Source organism: Bubalus bubalis, chromosome X, assembly GCF_019923935.1.
Source record: "Bubalus bubalis isolate 160015118507 breed Murrah chromosome X, NDDB_SH_1, whole genome shotgun sequence".
Taxonomy (NCBI): Eukaryota; Metazoa; Chordata; class Mammalia; order Artiodactyla; family Bovidae; genus Bubalus; species Bubalus bubalis.
In genome coordinates, this window is record NC_059181.1 from 39,270,440 (window position 1) to 39,289,998 (window position 19,559).

Here is a 19,559-nt window from a genome sequence, read left to right on the forward strand (position 1 = left end):
GCTGATACAGAAGTGAACTTAGTCAAGATTAGCTGAGTCCACCTTAAATCAACAGAAACACCCCCAAACAACCAAGTAGTGAGAAATAACTGAGTTGTGGTTTTAAGATACTAAAATGTAGGGTGGTTTGTTATCCAGCAATGACTAACTGATACATCATACAATATAGAGGCAAGTAAGATAAATTCCCAGAAGTGGAATTGCCAGATCAAAGGATATGACATTTGAAATTTTGATAGATATTGCCAATGTCTCTGCATAAAGATTAGACTAGTTAACACTCCCACAACAAGGCACAAGAGCACTTGTTTGTAAACAGTATGTTATCAGTTTTTTTTCAGTCTGGTAGATGAAAAAGAATACCTCTGTGTTGTTTTGTTTGCATTTTCTTATCATAAGCATGAACACTTATGTTTAAAAACCATTTCGACCTCCTTTTCAGTAAACTGTGTGTTCATGTTTGTGACCCATTTTTCCTATTGGATCACTATTTTTCTTACTGATTTCTAGGAACTCTTTATATATTAGAAACATAGCCCTTTGCCTATGATCACCATTCCATGAAACCATATACTCCAGATGAGAAGCTTAATGGTAGGCAAAGGGGGTAAACAAAGCAGAGCTCTAGCAGAAGGTAACTTTTCCTTAATCAGCAACTATGTCTTGAGTACTTTTTTTGGTTCAGGGTTCTGGGTTAAGCATCCCAGCATACTCAGGAAAAAATTGACATGGTACATAAGGAATGTTCTAGAGATGGCTATGATTAAATCCCCACATATATCTACCCATAGTCCCTGCCTAAGGAGTGGGCAAGGGGAACATATACATTCCTCATGGCTCAACTTCCCTGGCCACTGCTGATTGATCACAGCAATATGCCTGATCAAGGGCAAAACCAATTCGATTCTCTTTTGAGACTTTGAACTCAGAGACATAAAATCAATCAGAGAATGGTGGGCCCTGAAGGTATCAGATCACTTTGCAGAGGTGGTGCTACCATTTGGTGCAGCCCTACAGAGCCATGCGCAAGCAGACAAATGAACTGAGGAAGAGCCAGGGCGCAGACAGAACACAGCAGTCACTCAGACACCGGTCGGAGGAGCAGACACAGGCCCCAGCCTGAGGGAGAGACAGACAGGCTGCCCCCTCATTTCCAGCTCTTCCAGACTCAGCTCCCGCCCCCTTGCCCCCCACCACAGTTTCTTTCTAGCTGAGTTCTGTAAGAGCCCTTTGAATCCTATTACTAAACCTCCTTGTACTAATTTAAGGATTGTTCTTATTCTTGGTATCAAAAGTGTCTTAAGACAAGGAATTTTCATATCAGCTGAAAAAAAGAATAGAGCCTTTTCATCTCGTATGGCATAGTTTTTATTTTAAAAGTTTCCTAGTTGCTATCACTTCTCATTTTATAGTGGGAGAAACCTGGGGGCTTGGCCAAGGTCACTTTGACCACAAAAGGCAGAGCTCAGCCATGAGGGGAGGGGTTTGTTGCCAAATGGCCTTTCCCCTCAACCCCACTTTGCTGCCTCCAGGCCGAAGCATTGTATAAGTGCATGCTTAATCATGAGACTAAGACTCTAGGTGCTGAACAGCTCCCAGGAGAGGGTGATCAATACAGACTAGCATCACCAGGGCATCTATCTACCCATAGTCTGTGGGAGGTAGGGAGGCTGTGGCCAGGCCCTGAGGACCTCTCAGGTTCCCACTACACCCCCCACCCCAGGACACTCAGGGACACTTCCCACGCTCACCCGTGCTTATTTATGTGTATGGCACCCTGCCTGGGAGGAGGGCTGGTTCTCTAAAGGAAAATCGCCCAAAGAGATATGCTGGCTGTTTAATGGCCCATACCTCCCACTCCACCCCCACCCCGCCCCCATCCCACCCTGGAAGGAACTTGCAGACCCCCTTCTGTGGGGGCAAAGGGGTCCCCTGAAAGGAGTCCCCATTGTCCCATTGTCCACAGACACATCAGAGAAAAGAGTGAGTTCACCCAGTCTTTCCTAAGCACCCACTGCATACAAGACATCCGGCAGGGCACTGGCATTGCTTCTGGAACCTTCTGGGTGCATTCTCTAAGTGGGGGAGGGGACAGGGCTGGGGCCCAGGGGGAGGGGGAGCAGGAAATTAACCTCCTGCCAAGTAGAACGGAAATTGAATTTCTTCCCCTCCCCCTTCTTCTGCCTCTCTCACCACCCCTCCCCGACAACTCACTTTTTATCTCTCTCCAATTACAGTTTTAAACATTTAGGGTGCTGCTGTTTTAGTTTTAAAATTTGTTAGGCTCAATTTATGCCACTTAGTAAAACCTCTTTTCCAAATGAAGCCAAATTAGAACTAAAACACTGCAAGCCATAAAATGTGGGCATTTTATTTGGGCTGGGTTGGCTTTTTGATTGTTTGTGTAAATGAAGCAGAGAGAAGCATTCAGGAGTCTGTCTCAGGTCTGGGTGAGGGGAGATCCCCCTGGGTCCCCCAGAGGTCTGCCGGTGGCCTGGGCCAGCCTGTCCCCTGGCCCTCAGTTTGACCCTCTTGTGCCCCTGGGTGACTAGCGAGCCTTGAAACAGGTCACTCCATACTTTGGCAGTGCCTTCCCATCCCTAAGTTCTCTAACAATGGGGATCACTTCCTGCTAGCCAGTGGCACCCACCGCCACCGAACAGTGTACAATAAATCCATGGCGAATTCAATCCAACTGGCTGTGACTAGGGGTGGGAGCTGGGGGCACAGTCTGGAAATCTCCTCTCACACCCTTGCAGTGCAATGTCTAAAAAAAAACCCAGTCTCAGTGACCTTCGACTGGAGGGAAAGGTGAGCCCCACCCCTCTCCTGGTGGAGGAAAGGAGCCGCCGGGAAAGGGGGGAGGCAAAGGGGGGCGAGGGAGGAGATCCTGAGCCACTAATTAGGCTTCTGCTGTTGGCTGCCAAGAAGGTCAGAGAAGTTGCCGGCTGATGAGCTGGGCCTCCCAGGGGCCCTCAAGAGGTGACATCTGGGGTTCCTAGGCTGGCCCCGTCTGTGCCAGGGGAAGCGGGCAGCAAACACCACCAGGACTGAGAGCCCAGGAGGGGAGACAGAGGCAGCAGCGATGGCCACAGTGATGAGACGGTGACTCAGGGCCGGTGTGGACCTTGCCAAGTGATTTGGCTTGTCCCCACGCCAACAATAAAGGCCCGGTGTCTGGCAGAGGATGGGGTTTTGTGTGCCGAGGGACACCTTATGACTGACCCTGGCAGAGAGCCACAACCATCAGGAACCAGCCCAAGAAGAGAGCAGACAGGAGTGGGCAGAGGAGTCCTTTATGGGACTGGGCTGGACTCGGGTTGGGGGCAGGGTGTCTGAGGCGGAAGGGCAGAGGGCAGGGTGAGAGGGAGTGAAAAAACATTCATGCAGAGGACCAGTGGGGGAGTTGCCCTAACGAAGGAGTCGATTGTGTTTGGGATAATCTCTGAAAGCAAGTGGAGAGAAAACCCAGTCAGCGGAGGAAACTTTGGAAACCGTTTAAAGGAAAGGGGACAAAGCCCCAGAATAAAATGCCATCTGGAGTCCTACTGGTCCCTAGGATGGAACCCATGATCCAAGGTATAGGTGACCCTCTGTCACAGGCTGGGTTCCCCGGAAGCGGATGCTGAGATGGAGTTGGGGGCAGAGGCGTGTTTGGGAGGGATCAAGCCCTCTGAAAGGAAGGGGGTGGAGGGGAGCAGGACTGGACAGAGCAGGGAGTCGAGTTGAAATGCAAGCCTGACAGACTCAGCCAACCTGGAGGAGAGAGCTGGGGCATGAGGCATGTCCAGGACAGTGTCCTGCCTGGAGCCAAAATGGCCAGGTCTTTATAAAGGCTTTCCTGGTGGCTCAGCGGGTTAAAAAAAGAAAAATCTGCCTGCAATGCAGGAGACCCGGGTTTAATCCCTGGGTAGGAAAGATCCCCTGGAGAAGGAAATGGCAACTCACTCCAGTATTTTTGCCTGGAAAATTCCATGGACAGAGGAGCCTGGTGAGCTACAGTCCAGGGGGGCTCTCAAAGAGTTGGACACAACTGAGCAACTAACACTTTATAATGGCCCCACCCCACACCAGCTCAGCCACCAGATGGGGGTCTCCCAGGAGAGGGGCCTCTGGGTGAGGTGTTCTCAGCTGCTGTGGCCGAGCCTGAATGGGCAGCAAATCCTTCCTAGAGGGGGCTCTGCTCCTCCATGTCTGTCACATCCTCCCCCTCCCTTAAGGAGCTTAAATCCCTCTTTTCCTCTGGGCCTGGTTGCCCCCTCCCTGTTCTTCAGGCCCCCGGCTGTGTGTCTGGAACCTGGTCTGACCCTAGCCCAGCCCAGTGTTTTCGATTTGCTCCATTCTCCCAGGCCCGCGGAGGAGAATTCTGGTCTTATTTCTCCATCATGATTTCCTCCTCCACTCAGGCCCTGCGTCCTGGTAACCAGCAGCCATCACAGCTGTCGACTTGCAGGGGGCCTAACGCTCATGGCTTGTTTGGGGCTCAGCCTCGGTCCTGCAGTGCTGGTCATTAAGCTTCATTGTGCTGCCCGCCAGGGCACTGGCCAGCCCAGGATAAGCCTCAGATGAACTCAGCCTCGCTTATTAACTAGGACAAACCAAGCCGGACCACAAAACGTCCACTGCCTGAGCCATCCGCTGCGGCAGACGTGGTCCTCTGCAGCCTCCAGCTCAGTCCCCTTCTGTCCGTGGCTTGCCAGCAACCAGCTGTTACTCAGCCCCATAGCTTCACGTCCACAGAATCCAGAGCACCAGTTCCACTTTGGACCTCGTTAGTGGAATCACTGGCACGTTCTCCAGATACATGCCCGTTTCCTGATTTGTCCAGGCTGTTCAGAAGCACATTTTCTCTCTCTGGACTCATGGGGAGGACCCTGCAGAGAGAGGGGGACAAGTCTGGGGATGCGTAGGAAAGGAGCTAAACATTCAGGCCTGTTTTCTCTTCCTGACTTCTGTTCTAACCTCTGCAGCCCCTGAAGCCCATCCAGGATGACACAAGTTATAACACAAAACGAGCACTGTCGAGGGGCTAAGTGAAGGCAGAGGCAGCTGCCGGCTTCCGTGGTGGTGGGAAAGGAAGGCCAGGAGCCCTAATCTCCGATGAGCTGGGGGAGCCACCAGGGGGAGGGCATAGCACGCCCAGCATACATGTGCACAGAGACGGAACCAGTTAAGCCCAGCTCTACCAGTCTGCCCGCTTTGCCAGGCTCACCCCATGGCCCCAGGCCCCTGCCAGGAGGATAGTCTTGCTTGGAGGTGCCCAGCCCGCTCTCACTGTAACTCAGGTCAGCAAGAAGCTGTGGGCTTCTGGGGGTGGGATCCTGCAAGAGGCCTCCTACAGGCCTACTTAACCCCCATTACATTCGTTCCCTAATATACTTTTCACCTTCAGCAAATAGTGCAAATTTGAATTTTTACTCACTGATCAAATATTTACCCTGTGAGCTGCCAATCTGGCTGAGCTCGGTTTCTCCAATTCTCCACGTTTGTATTAGATGAATTAGCATTTTATTGTTGGTCCACTGGTTTGGGACTCAAAGGTGAGACAGGGAAAACCAGAGGAAGCCACTCAAGAGATTCTCCACGAAGAATGGGTTCAGTTTAGTCTTGTGTCAGGTCTCCCAAACAACTCACCAGATACGCGAAAACAGTTATTTTGGAAGTGACAGGCACTCGTGGCTTCTGAAGAACAACTACTTTCTGTACTTCTTATCTGCACGACATACATCTTTGAAATCTGTTATCCAGGAAGGTGGGTTCAAGGTTCATCTCATGGTTTATTTGCTGTAGAAAAGCAGACAAATCAGGTCACCTCTCAGAGTCTTGGTTGCCTTATCAGCATAGTGGGTACAATAACATTACCCCAGTCGGAAGGTTGTTGCAAAAGTCAAAAGAAATATTGGAGGTGACAACGCCATAAAATGGAAGGCACTAAATGGAGAGTTGTATAAGTTCAGAAACTGAAGCTGTTTTAAAATATAGCCCCCAGATTCTCTGATACTCCTCACGCCAAGAATTGTGGGGTCTGTGTCCCCTCCCACTGAACTGGAGTGGGCTTGTGACCCCTCCAGTGGCTAGAGCATGGAACATGGAACATTGTGTGACTGTCCAGGCGGATCAGAAGAAACCATGCAGCTCCCCACCTGAGTCTCTTGCGACTGTCACCATGGAGGAAGCCAGTAGCCATTGAAGTTAATCACCCCAAAACTGCCCTGCTGGGGGGCAGATGCAGATACTCCAGGCAACCGACATGGGAGAAAAGCATCTAGACCCATCACTGGGCAGCCTGAGTAGATGTTACAAGGAGCAAAAGAACCACCCAGTTGAGCCCTGTCTGAATTCTGACCCCCAGATCTGTGAGCATAATACAATGCTTGTTATGTCACTAAGTTTGGAGTTGTTTGTTACACAGCAGTAGTAACTGGAACCCAAACAATTCATCTACGAAGTTCCTGTATCGGCTAAGAGATCAAAACCCTCCATCACTTGTTTTCTCTCCTTGTCCCTCTTTGACTCTAAGCATCAGGGTGAGGTGGGATTTATGACCCAGCTTTGTGGATACAGGACCACAACATGTCCAAGAGTCCATGGAATCATGGAAGGCTTGAACCCAGGGGTCCTGCTTCTTGGACACTGGCCTCTCTCACAGGACAGAACAGCAGAAACCTCAAAAGGAAAGGCTATCCTCGTGGGTTGTGACCTCATGAAAAAGAAAAATGAAGAAATTCCCAATTACCAAACAGTAAAGCAAGAGGGTACCACAGAACACCCCCAACAGCCCATCATCCACAATTAATTTCTTCTGGACTTGGGAATGCTGGGGAGGTTGTCGTTGAAGCAGACTGTCTTCCCACTTATGTTTGGGCTTTTTCTAAAATGCAAGAAAAAAAAAAGGAAAAGAAAAAAAAAAAAAAAAAAAAGGCTGGCCTTCCCAGAACCTCCTCTACACTGCCTGGAAGGAGCTTGGTGTGGCCCAGCAGGGCGTGATAAGCGTGCCGGCAGTGGCCTGCCAGGGATCTTAAAAATACCCTGCCTCAGACAATCCGGAAAGTGAGCAACCCACACCTGGAAAGCAGGTTGCTGGCTACACAGAGGTTTCCAAGTATGGATCCCGTTTACACTTGCCGGAGCGCAGCCTTCTAATTCCAGCCGCTCATGAAAAGGCACGTAGGTCCTCCTTGACGTCAAATCGCTCTTTCCACTGAGCATAATTTCTTTCAATGATGGGCTTGGAGGGGTTTCAGCGACGGTGGGTCTTTTTTTTTTTTTAATGAATCATAGACATGCAGATCAGATTTAGTGTTATGACTGTGGTGCACAGAGCGTCACTGTTAATTCTTGCTAAGCGCTGACAGCAGGATCAACCCCCAAACAGCACAGGCAAATACACCACCCCAGCCCCGGGGGCTTAGAGACTGCATAATTACAGACGACTGCACGGTACTCATTACCGCCACCGGAACATCTCAGCCCAGGCACAGCAACCCCCCACCCGGATCCAGAGAGCCCCCTGGAGCGCCTGCCAGCTCGGGTCCTCAGAGCTCACTCCCCTTCTCCAGACAGGAACGTGGTCACCAAAAACGAGCTGGGCTGAGCTACAGCAACCCTTTCTCCTGTCCTGAAGGTTGTGGTCCACGGCGGTTGAAGCTTGCTCTGAAATGCCGCTGAGTTTGAGCTGGAAGGGAAGGGGTGCGAGGCTTGCTAAATGCCGAACAGCTGAACAAGTCCCCAGGGCTGAGGAAAGAGCGTTCTCCTTCCCTGTGAGCCAGTCGCTGGCTCTCCGTGTTTCTCATCAAAGGACAGGGATGGGGGGAGGTGGCAGGAGGCAGAAGTCAGAGCGCTTGCCTGGAGTGCCCTGTCACTGCGAGTTGTCCCGGGATGGCCCAGGGTCGGGGTGGGGGGGGGGGGGGGCAGGGGTGGTGCAGTGGGAGTCACCAGCCCTCGGCTGTGTTCACACCGCTCAATCAGGGCATTAAAAAAAAAAAAAAAATCCTCATCTTGAGTTTCTGCTCCATCTTTCCTCCAAAAGGTTTAAAGGGAAAACCAAACTCCTGGGGTCTGTTGAACTCGGCAGGGTTCTCCTTGCTCCTTCTCTGTCGACCTGCAAATATTTAATGAGCCTCAACCACGTGCAAGTGATGGAGTTGGGCTAAGAAGGCTGAAAAGAAAATAGGCAGCCACCAGACCTGGAGGATGGGGAAGTGATTTTATATCTTTCGGTTCAATGTTTTCTGGCGCAGGAAGGCCAGCAATCATGCTTTAGCACCTGCTCTGTGTTCTTAGCTTCATTGACCCTGGCTCACTGGGCCCCCACAAACTCACTGGGACATGAGTATCACCACCATCCACTCAGCAGATAGGGAAACTGAGACTCCACTTCCACTGTCTACTTAAAGGCACACAGCACATGAGGCTCTGAGTTTGAATGGAATTCTGTTCCAGGTCAGACCCTGGAGGTCAGTGGTCCTGACTCGGGGTCTCATACTAGAGTCCCTAGAGAGCTTTCAAAAACCCCCATGCCCAGGCCATGCTCCAGACCAACTGAGTCTGAATTCTGGGGGCTGGCATGCAGACATCAGTACTTTTTAAAGCCTCTTGCATGCGTGCTAAATCGCTTCAGTCGTGTCTAACTCTGTGATCCCATAGACTGTAGCCCGCCAGGCTCCTCTGTCCATGGAATTCTCCAGGCAAGAATACTGGAGTGGGTTGCCATTTTCTCTTCCAGGGGATCTTCCTGACCCAGGGATCAAACCCGGGTTTCCTGCTTTGGAGGCAGATTCTTTACCATCTGAGCCACCTGGGAAGCTCCATTGAGTGCTTGCTGGGCACTAGATGCTCAATAAATGAGCTCCCTTCCTTGAAAGCAGCAGTTCTTCAGCACACATGTCTGCACGTCCCACAAACAATCCCTAAGAGTGATGAGGGGTGACCAGACATGAGTGGGCTTGCTAGAGCGGCCAGAGTGGAGGCAGAAGATGGGGTGCAGACTCAGGACCCTCAAGGGCCCTGATCAGCAATCCTCTGGCTCTGCTCAGAGACTCCAGAAAAGAGACGAGGTGGGCGGGATATGGCGTTGATCACTCCAAGCTTGGAAATTTTATTTCTCAAGTGGCTTCCGTCTCCCCAGGAGGAGAAAGAGGTACACCAATGGAGGCCTAAGCTCAGCCTCAGGCCGACAGGGCCCCTATAACCAAAGGGGAGCCCTTGGGCTACCTCCACTGCACCTATCCAGCCTCTGTGGTGAGCTCTGCTGGACCAAAGGGTCCCCTTCCCCATTGTCAGGGACAAAGGAGTGAGGAGCACCCTCCTTTCTATTGTATTACCAGCCCTCCTGGAAGCCAGGAAACAGTGCTGCAAATCAATTGCTTTCAAACTAAAGGGTGCTCTGATGGGCATGCTTCTCGAATTCTGCATTCAAAGGAATGCCAGGCTTCCTATGTCAAGTGAGATAAAGTGAATTTTCTTGGGCAGCCGGCAGAAATTTTTTCATCTTTCAGAAATAACATGTAGGGAAAACACTAACCCCCTCGCTTAACCAGCATCAGGGAACAATGAGCTATTTTCAAGAAATAAATCTGCAGGCAAAGCAAAGCTCCCCCTCTGGAAACACTAAAACTTCAAAACAAAAGTGCATGTATTTTTAAATAAACCATGTCCAGGGGGAGGGATGAATTAGGATTATCAGATACACATGACTATATATAAAATAGATAACCAACAAGGACCTACTCTATAGCACAAGAAACTCTAGTCAATATTTTGAAAGAACATATAAGGGAAAAGAATCTGAAAAAAAAAACATATAATATATTATATATACTGAATGACTGTGATGTACATCTGAAACTAATACAACATTATAAATCAACTCTGCTTCAATTAAAAAATAATAAAATTTTTAAAAGTAAACGGTATCACACGTTGCCTCTTTCCTTTGATGGCACAGACACAGCTGAAGTGGTCTTGGTGGCTCAGTCACTGGGTACGTAGACAATCATGCCACACTCACAGATGAGGCCACCTTCTACGTCCATATGTGCCCCATCACTACATGGCTCCACCCTTGCCCTCCTCCTTGATGTCTTGTTTCTGCTTTCTTCCTGTCTCTTCTTTTGCTCAGATGTGCATAATAACACCTTCCTGTGGCTGTCAGTATCCCCGCCACATCACCCTTCCCTCCTATCTGCTCCTCCTCCTCTTGTATTCCTGACCCCGGTCAACAGCACCCGTGTTCACCCAACCGTCGCCAGCAAAACAAAAACCAAAATGGAAGCAAGAGTTGGAGGGAACTTCACAGTCAGCTGATGTGTTAGAATAGTTTGTGAAGAGTCAAGAGACGCTGATGAAAAGAGATCCCAATGTGTCTGTGGTAAACAGTCAATGAACTTCAGCACAGGGAATTCTTCAGCTATTTCAGCTCTTTTGGATGGTTCCCAATATTTGAGGTCACTAAGGCCAGTAACTTCTGGATAAGCAAGGTGTCATGGTTCATAGGTTTTTGCTTGTTTCCTTTGGTTTAAAGGATCGATTTTGTATTATTCCAGAAACAGGCTACAATTCAGGGACTTGATGAGAACTTTAGACTTCTCATTTCCCCTATCACTCCATCCCCCAAAGGACCAAGACTCCCAAATCGGAAAGGGCAGCTGTCAGACCAGGATGAGTGTGAAATGAGGGCAAGGCCTCCTCCATCGTCCCTTCTCTCTTTCTCGTCCTTCTTTTCCCCACCCAGCTCTACCTGTCTCGTACACCAGTCAGTCAGAAACCAAGGCAGGAGGCAGCACTGCCCCGGAAGAAGGGCAAATAAGGCTCTTGAAATTCCAGAGGGGAACGAGCTCTCAGAACATAGGGCAGGGCCGGGCACCCAGCAGACCACCACATTCCAGAGCTGACTCAGAAATAGGATTTGGTCAGTGCACCTGGAGCAGAGGAGGGGCGGCTGGGCCTGATTCACCATCGCCACGCTGAAGAGACTGATGCAAAAGTCAGATGCCAACACAGCCCTTGGCCACAGAGCCTATTCCTTTCCCGGGGCAGGAAAACCCATGCCCGCCTCCCAACCATCCTCTTTGAGGCTCCTGGGACACTGAGTCAGTGTGGCAGGTGTGTGATGCAAAAGAGAGGCCGAAGTGGAGGTCAGTGTCTGCGTAAATCCTGCTGTTGGATGGTCGCTTTGGATCTCCTGGCTCTGTGCTGACCCACTCCCTGCCTTTGACATCATCTACCAGACTTATCCCCAAAAGACAGGCTAGGCAAGAGCTCTCCCTGACGTTCCAAGATGGTAGGCCTATGTTGTGGGTGGGCTAGACTGTCCCAGCCGCCCCTAGGCCCAGCCCCAGATGAGTGCAAAGGGGAGAGGGTTTGGTAGAGAGAGGAGAATGGAGTAACCTACGGACAGCTATTTATTTTCCCAAACTCTGCAGGTCCTCACAGAAGGCCCCTATAAACCGACTCCAAGTGCCCCTGGTAAGATAAGTCCCCCCAGCCTTCCCCACCAGCTTCCAGGCACCTGAAGGCTAATCATTGTTTTAAGACTGTGGATTCTCAGAGAAAGCCTGCAAGGAACTAGGAGCAGAGACAGCATGGGGGGTTCCCTACCATGACCCACCACAGTTCTCCTGAGCACCAGGTTGGTCCCCCCGGTCCTGCGCCATCACTCACCAGGGGAGCCTTTCTCGACCTCGGGGAAGTCGCCTGCCTGCCTGGGGGGCCAGCCTAGCAGAATAGCTCTCCCACAGCCTGCGGCCCACCTCCTGGGGCAGTTTTTCCGAGCTGTCTCTCTGGCTAACACAGGAGCTTTGGAATAAGACAGGGAGAGAAAGACGTGAGGGGTGGGGGTGGCGGCCCTTTCTCCGAGCTTATTAAAAATCTTTTGTGTGCCATAGAATAAGTCCAGCCTTCTCATCCTGCTTCGCACCCCCCCCCCCCCACCTCCCCAGCACTTAACTTTTTCAGGCCTGAGGAGCATAAACGCTTCAGTTAGTCCATGTAAACCAAAGATCCTTCTGGCCTTCGACCGTGTCTGGGTCTCCTTTACGTGGCCTTTCACCATCAAGCAACCGCCCGACCCCGTGGCCAGAGGTGCCGGCTCCGCCTCTCTACGGCCCCGTCTGTGTCTGAGGACCCACGCGTTGTGCCAGGCTGGAAGAACAGTCTGGAAGGAAAGCCCGTTGTCAAACAAATCATCGTTCTGGGAACACAAAGCCGCGGGGACCCTCCGGGTGAGGCTGACACTCGGGCCGGCAGCATCAGAGAGTCGCGTCTCCTGTGTGGCGCTAAAGCCCCAAGTGGGAGACAGAAAGCTGGCTGGCGGCCAAGAGCAGCGGCCGCGGACACCTTATCTAAATAAAGGAGAGCTCGCAGCACGCAATGTTATCACAGGCGCACAACAGGCTCCGGGAGGGGAAGGAGTGGGTGGACGCTGCGTGGGTGGTTTCGTGTTGCGATTTTTTTTTTTTTTTCCTTTTGTGGCTGTTGTTTTCTTTTTTATCTATTCGGTTTTGGAGTATTCAACAGCCGGGGAGCTTGGCAAAGCCTGGCAGCGATACCCACACGGCCCTTTCCAGTCCAAACGGCTCCTGTCAACTTTTACAACCCTGCGCTAAAACTCCAGGCACGCCTCCCATTGCCGGCACCGGGTTATTTATTTGCCCGGCCTGTCTGGCCTCACATTTTTTCACGTGTGTGTTACCCCCACGGTGGTTACAACTTCCCTCCGGCTCTTAAAATGCCAGTAACCGCCCAGTCCCAGGGAGAGCTGGGAAGTGTTTCAGCCGTTCAGGGTTTCAGGATCCGGCACTGCTTCGTGTCATTTTCCTCTCCGCTCAGCGTTTTTGTGACCTGAAGGAAGAGGAAGACTTCTCCATTGTGAAAATTGCTCTTTTTCGCTGGGAAACCATTGTTACTAATAATAACCTCACCAGGCGCAGCTGTCAAAGGGCCCGCCGGCTGTCCCCCTCCGGCAGGGGTCGAGCACACACACAACTCAGAGGGGACACGGCTGGCCCAGGTCAGCGGGTGAGGGCCCCAGCCTCCGCCATTCCCGCCGCCCCCCCCCATCCCCGCCCCATCCGTGATCTGGAACCCTGCTCATGTTCTCGAGCTGGGCTTTTCATTCTTTTTTAATCCTTTACACAAACAGAGTGTGTGTGTGTGTGTGTGTCTGTGTGTGTGTGCGTTCCTCTGTGTGTGTGTGTGTGTGTGGCTTTGAAATCATTCCCCCCCCAAAAAAAAAAATAATAAAAAGGGTTTTCATGGTTGAGTCTGACCGGGTGCAATGCAGAATATATTATTTCTTTCAGAGCATGGATAGCAGATCTGCACGTGAAACACAGATCAAACACGGCCCACAGAAACAATGATAGGAAGCATAACCAGAGTGAATCAATTCCTTGATCCTGCTGTACCAAAAAATTAAAGAGGAGCACTCCTGGGGTTTTTAACCCAGATACGTCTTCAGCCACAGCTGTGTTTCCCATGTTCTGAGATCTCTTGCTCTGGCTCCCTTTTCGTGTGTGTAATATGTGGAATACAGTAGGCAGTGTCAAGTTCTGTTTTGTTTTTTTAATTAAATACCTCCATCCAATCACCCTTAACACACACATACACACTCTCACATGCACGCGCTTGTTTTACCTTTTCCCCAGAACTCAACACTACACAGGACAGTCTCTGCCATTTCCCTCATCAGGACAACAAGAAGCCAGAGAAGTGCCTGGCAGGCATCAGGAGGGAAGAAAATCCTTATAGCAAAGAAGGTTCTATTCCCCAGCCTGAGGCCCGTCCTCTCTCTCCATCCCCAAGTGATAACATGGTCCCTTTGCTCTCAAAGGTCTGTTTTAAGATGTAGGTGGTCTTGCTCAAGTCCGCTGGTTTTTATGTCGGCATTGTCCCCGGGCTGACTCCAGCCCTGACGATCCAAGATTGCCCAGCTTGGCTGAGTGCTGGAGGGTGGAGCTCACAGCCCGCCCCCAGCCTTCTGATGGGCCACCAAGGCCACCCTGTCGGGCTGGTCAGCTGCAGCCAGCGTCCTCTCCTGACCTCTGCTCTAATCCTGAGGACACCCTTTATTTAGACACCACAGTCCAGCCCTCAAGTCCCAGATTTGTTCACTGGAGACAGGCCGGCAGTGGCCACCGGCTGACTCCAGACGGCTCCTCAAAAGAGGCCTCAGGAGGGTAGACCGGGCTCAGGCAGGTGCTGCCTGCTATGGAACAGAGATCGTAGGTTTGAGTCTCCAAGGATTCAACTTCCAGCTCTCTCATTGTCTGTGACCTTGGGCTACTGTGTAAACTCCCGGCTCCTGGTATCTGCATTCATAAAATAGAAGAGGAGAAGGTCACAAAAGGACGGGGCAGAGACAGATAGGAAGATGCTGGCCTGGAAGTCTGGAGTGATGCAGCCACAGGCCAAGGAAGGCCGGTGGCTATCGGAAGCTGGCAGAGGCAAGAGACCGATTCTTCGCTAAATTCTACAGAGGACACACAGCTGACGCCTTGATTTCCACCCCAGTGAAACCAGTTTCAGACTTCTGGCCTCCAGAATTGAGAGGGAATAAATTGCTATTTTTTAAAGACCCCGAGTTTTCGGGCATTTGTTACCTCAGCAATGCTAGACCAATACTGGCTTCCATGAGATGGGCTATGACCTGGCTGTCTGATCTGAATGGGTCTCACAAAGAGCCTATAAAATCTCTAACAAGTAATCCCTTTACTGATTAAAAATTGGAAATGCCCCAAAATTATATGTCTCGCTCAAGGTCACATGCGATTTGGTGGCAGGGCCGGGACTAGACCAATCATTCAGAACCTGGTTCCTCTCCACCACTCACCATGCCCTGTACCCACCCTTTCCCCTCTGGACAATTCTAAGCAGGTGGAAAAGAAGGCTCACCCCCTAGTGGGAGCCGGGCAAGGCCTCAGAGGACCTGGAGGATGGAGAAACCACTTTCCCAGCCCCTTCCTGGCCCCAGTGTTTGCCTTCAGAGGGTTTTCTATAGGTGGATGCCACCACCCCACCCCACCCCGCCCCACAGAGTTGCATCTCTCTTCCTGGAGAAGAGGGAATCCAGGGACATGAATTCTCTTTCAGTGACTCACTTCTGAGCCCTGTCAGGTCTCCCAGGCCTCAGATTCCTCCGGGGTGACATGGAAATACTAAAAAGGGCTGCCCCCCTCTTCAAGGAGCCATGGGATAAGAGAAGGCACGCCTGTACAGAAATGTCCGAGGTCAGTGGGTTAGCAGGCCCTACTCTCCGCACCAGGATTCCTCAGGAACAGGAGGGCCACAAGGAAGCTCCAGACTAGGGGGAGGCCTTGCTCAGCCTGCACCCACGTGGGCCCCAGCCATGTCTCCTGGAGCTACCCAGAGAGGCTTCCTCTTTCTCCTTCCCCTGCTGTCTTATTCTCTCATGGTCTCTGCTGCAAAGGATGCCCCAGAACTCCCCCTCGGGATCTGACTGAGGCCAGACTTCTCATGAAATGGCATCCTTGCCTAACCTCCTCTTCTCCCTCTCCTGCTTCCCTCACTCCCTCACTGGCTTCTCCTGAGAGCATGCTCTCCGTAAATCATATGCATGTCGCATGAAAAGGGGCTCAACATCGCTCATTATCAGAGAAATGCAAATCCTAACTATAATGAGATATCACCTCACACTGGTCAGAATGGCCATCATTAAAAAATCTACACATAACAAATGCTGCAGAGGGTGTGGAGAAAAGGGAACCCTCCTACACTGTTAGTGGGAGTGTAAATTGGTGCAGCCACTATGGAAAATAGTATGGAGATTCCTCAGAAAACTAAGAATAGAGCCACCATATGATCCAGCAATCCCACTCCTGGGCATATATCCAGAGAAAACCCTAATTTGAAAAGAAACTTGCACCCCAGTGTTCATAGGAACATTATTTACAATAGTCAAGACATTGGAAACACTCTACATGTCCATTGATAGGTGAATGGATAAAGAAGATATGGTACCCATATACAATAGAATATTACTCAGCCATAAAAAAGAATGAAATTATGCCATTTGCAGCAAATGGATGGACCTAGAGATTATCACACTAAGTGAAGTAAGTTGGATAGAAAAAGATAATTATCATATGATATCACTTATACGTAGAATCAGGAGATCCAACCAGTCCATTCTGAAGGAGATCAGCCCTGGGATTTCTTTGGAAGGAATGATGCTACAGCTGAAACTCCAGTACTTTGGCCACCTCATGCGAAGAGTTGACTCATTGGAAAAGACTCTGATGCTGGGAAGGATTGGGGGCAGGAGGAGAAGGGGACGACAGAGGATGAGATGGCTGGATGACATCACGGACTTGATGAACGTGAGTCTGAGTGAACTCCAGGAGTTGGTGATGGACAGGGAGGCCTGGCGTGCTGCAATTCATGGAGTCGCAAAGAGTCGGACACGACTGAGCGACTGAACTGAACTGAACTGAACTGATATGTAGAATCTAAAATATGATACAAATGAACTTATTTACAAGACAGAAATAGACCCACAGAGATAGAAAACAAACTTACCAAAGGGGAAAGGGGTTGGCGAGGAGGGCTAAATTAGCAGCTTGATATTAACAGATATATACATCTTATATAAAAATAGAAAAACAACAAGGTTCTACTGTATAGCCCAGGAAACTATATTCAGTATCTTGTAATAACCTATAATGGAAAAGAATATGAAAAAGAATATATAATATATTGTTGTTGTTGTTTAGTATCTAAGTTTTGTCTGACTCTTTTGCAACCCCGTAGACTGTAGCCCACCAAGCTTTTCTGTCCATGGGGTTTTTCAGGCAAGAATACTGGAGTGGGTTGCCATTTCCTTGTCTAGGGGATCTTCCCAACCCAGGGATCGAACCTGTGTCTCCCTTGTCTCCTGTATTGCAGGTGGATTGTTTACCACTGAGCCACTGGGGAAGCCTATATGTGTGTGTGTGTGTGTGTGTGTGTGTGTGTGTGTATGGAATGTATATATATAATGCATATGTATATACATAAAATGGAATATATATATATATAATGGAGTCATTTCCCCATATATCAGAAACTAACACAACATTGTAAATAAATAATACTTTAAAAAATAATAAAATTTAAAATACCATGTGCACATGACTGCCTGTCTCAGGATCTTCATCCAGAGAATTCTCATCTGAGATACCACCACATTAGGTTCCAGGGAAGCAAAACCAGTAAAGACATGCCCTGGCCCTTTAGGAGTTTCTGGCCTGCTGGGAGAAATAGCACGATGAAGAATACAGAGCAATCTCCATTGTTCTAGGTGCAATGATGGGGGTCTGCTCAGCCTACCATAGAGCAGGTGATCTGTCAAGAGTGTGGAGGGGTAAAGCAGGGAAGGCTTCATAAAGGAGGAGGCCCAGATTAAGGAGGGGGCAGGGGAGGGAAGGGAGATGAAAAGAGAGGAGATAGGGCTACAGTCCAGCCCAGGAGGGAGCTGCTGTGTGGGGCTGGAACACGGGGGGTGACCAGGGTGGGTGGCACATGACGAGCCTGGAAAAGTCACAGGGCCTCATACAGCAGGCCTCCGGGGGCTCTGCTAAGGAACTCCAACTTAGTCCTGAGGGTGGTAGGGAGCCATTGAAGGTTTTAGAGAGATCCGGGTTTATTTCTGAGAACTTACCTTGGCAGGAGAACAGGAAGATTTGAGTAAGGCAACTGGAGGCACGGGTTTGAACAAGATGGCCTCTCGGATGCCTTTCAATCTGAAAGTTCTAGAAGTCTCCAGGGAAGACAGGGATAACTATGGGACATGGAGAATAAAGAAGGGCAAGAGCTGGCCAGTTAGCTCCCCTGGACAGCGGCTCTCAGGAGAGACAGCAAACAGAGTAAGGAGCAGGCAGAGGGCCTGTCCAAGTGCTGGATTGGCCACACACTGCCAGCAGCCCCCTGGCTCAGAGACATTCCCACTGGGGTCCATCATGTAGCCAGGACCTGGAGTGCCCAGGGCTGGCAGACAGGGGCCAACAGAGTGATGATGGACTGGGGAGATGCCCAGTGAGGCCCTGAGATGGAGCCAGGTGGGCTTCAGACCCCTTTATTCCTCTGAGGGCCCTTCTCCAGCCCTGAGCACCACAAGCCAGCATCCCTCCCCTTCCCCAGGGGGGCAGCTGAGAGGAAAGGTGTTCAGGCCACCTCCAGTGTCCCAAGAAGACAAGCTTGTGGCCTTTCTGCAAGTCTGGTGATGAGCAGAGCCTGGAAAGCAGACAGAGCCCTGAGAGCCGGGAGGGGACAGTGCGAAGGGCCACTTACTCGTTAGAATGCAAAGCACTTCCGTCCATCCAAAAGTCTCTCTCCAGTGCCCTGGCCACTCTCGCCAAGAGCTGTGTGCAGAGCTGTGGGGAACAGGGCAGGACAAGGCGCCCAGAACCAGGAGTCCCAGGAAGACAAGGAGATGCTTGTCGGGGTTCTGGGAACCAGGGGCGGCCTCAAGGCCCAGGGCAGGGAGTCAGCACCCCAGCCACTGTTCTTTTGGCCTGACTCTCTCTTCCCTGGCTTTCTAAGACCCCAGAGCCAAAGGAGACAGCTCTAATTCCTTTCTGTATCATTCTGCAAACACAGAGATCTCCTTCTAAATGGGCCTGAGTTGGAGGGTGGGGGCAGGGTGTGGTGGGCGAGAGAGGTGGGCTGGGAGTGGGGTGGTGTCTACCATGCAGCTGTAAGTTATTTTCACCCCTGCCCTCCAGAAGTTCCAGTCTAATGGGGGAGATAGATACAGTCACGACCACCCACGGTGCAATCAGATACAGAGAATAAATGATATCTATACTTAGTAACACAGGAGGAGGGCTGCTCTGAGAGGCTGACGTGCATGAACACATTTCCTTCTCATTTTACAGGTGAGGCAGCTGAGGCCCAGAGACGCTGAGCAACTTGCCCAAGGTCACACAGGGAGAGTGGGATGTGTTCCAAATGGCTTGGTTCCCTGAGTTTGTGCCCTCAACCATCAGCCCAAAGGAATAATGACAGCATTGGTGCGAGACAAAGAGCTTGGGGCCTTGAGTCCGGTAGACCCTTGTGTCACCCGCAGTGATCTTAGGCAAAACCCCTGCTGCTTTGAAGCCTCAGTTTTCCTCATCAGCAAGATGGGGATAGCAACCTTCTCGAGGGGCTGCCCAGAAGAGTATAGAAGAGCAGAGGGGTGTAGGCTCTCAGCACAGTTGGATTTGCAGGGCAAAATCCCTGGGTGGGGAAGATGCCCTGGAGAAGGGCATGGCAACCCACTCCAGTACACTTGCCTGGAGAATCCCCTGGACAGAGGAGCCTGGCAGGCTACAGTCCATGGGATCTCACAGAGTCAGACACAACTGAAGCAACTTAGCACACTAAGAGCCTCAAGGTGTTTGTACTTGACCTTGATAAAGGAGGAGCCAGGTGGGGACTGTGGCGGCCTGGCATCAGGGCCCCTGGAGGGATGAGGGCTTCAGGAATGGCTTGTGGAGGGGGCCAGTGCTTGCTTCTCCCCTGAGAAATAGCCAGGTCCCCAGAGCGTCTCCCCGAAGCCACCTACTCTGGTTTCACCTCAC

General features: G+C 50.8%; 1 long non-coding RNA gene across 1 annotated transcript; it reads right to left on the minus strand.

The window, feature by feature from the left end:
• Positions 1 to 1,865: 1,865 nt before the first annotated feature.
• LOC102408092 lies at positions 1,866 to 19,297 on the minus strand. The gene is made up of 6 exons (XR_006548546.2): positions 18,286 to 19,297; positions 17,657 to 17,776; positions 17,118 to 17,243; positions 11,948 to 12,840; positions 5,635 to 5,784; positions 1,866 to 4,874 (listed from the first exon to the last, which is right to left on the minus strand). It is a non-coding gene; the product is annotated as an uncharacterized LOC102408092 (long non-coding RNA).
• Positions 19,298 to 19,559: the final 262 nt, after the last annotated feature.